Genomic DNA, 1,032 nt, shown 5'->3' with positions numbered 1-1,032 from the left:
GGAAGTGAGGGGCTAGACTGGAAGCTAGATTTGTCTCTACAGTAGGGCGTGCCCTCAGGGCATAGGGACACTGCTGCTTAAGGATCTGCAGGAGCAGGTACCTCTCCTTGGGCCTGACCAGCACCTGTGTCTTGTTTAAGACTCAACTCAGGGGCTGGAGTGATAGCACAGTGGGTAGGGCGTTTGCCTTGCACGCGGCTGACCTGGGTTCGATTCCCAGCATCCCATATGGTCCCCTGAGCACCGCCAGGAGCGATTCCTGAGTGCAGAGCCAGGAGTAATCCCTGTGCACTGCCGAGTGTGACCCAAAAAGGAAAAAAAAAAAGACTCAAGTAGTAGGGCACATTTCTTGCATGCGTGAGGCCCTGGGTTTGACCCCTGGACCCCTCCCCAGAGCCTCCATCCCCAACATGACTAGGACTGATCATCATTAAAGGAAACAAACAAACAAAAAAAAAAAAACAGAAGCTGGAAAGATAGTATAGAAAGTAGAGCACAAATCTGACCCAGGTTTGATCTCCAAACCCCACCCCAAAGCCAATCAGAAGTGATCCTGAGTATAGAGCCAGGAGTAAGCCCTGAGCACTGCTGGATGTGGTCCCCAAACAAAAACAGAACAAAAATAAATAAAATCTTAATTGACAGGGGAACAAAGGTTCAATTCCAGCCTCCATGCCCTTTCAGTGGGGCCTTTAGCTTTGAAGCTCCCCAAACTACCCCGTGGGGGTCTGCGGAGGGAGGACGTAGGCGTTCTTTCTTCCGTAGCGGATGGTCACACCTGAGAGAAATGGATGGTGTGCAGGTGTGTGTGGAGAGGCCAGGCAGTCCTGCGGTGGCAGCTGGCAGGTACCCCCTGCCCTGCCTGGGAGGATAAAGTCCCTTGGAACCAGGAAGTGGTAACTCAGCAAACCTCGGCTCCCTTTCACACCTTTGCTGTGACTCATTTAGGCAAAATTCAATGAACTTTGACCACATGCTTAGCCCGTGGGGTCTGTTTTAGTTGGACGGCTCCACGGCCTTCCCCTGCCCTCC

This window comes from Sorex fumeus, unplaced genomic scaffold (assembly GCF_029834395.1).
Source record: "Sorex fumeus unplaced genomic scaffold, SorFum_2.1 ptg000098l, whole genome shotgun sequence".
Lineage (NCBI taxonomy): Eukaryota > Metazoa > Chordata > Mammalia > Eulipotyphla > Soricidae > Sorex > Sorex fumeus.
This window is presented reverse-complemented; position numbering follows the sequence as displayed.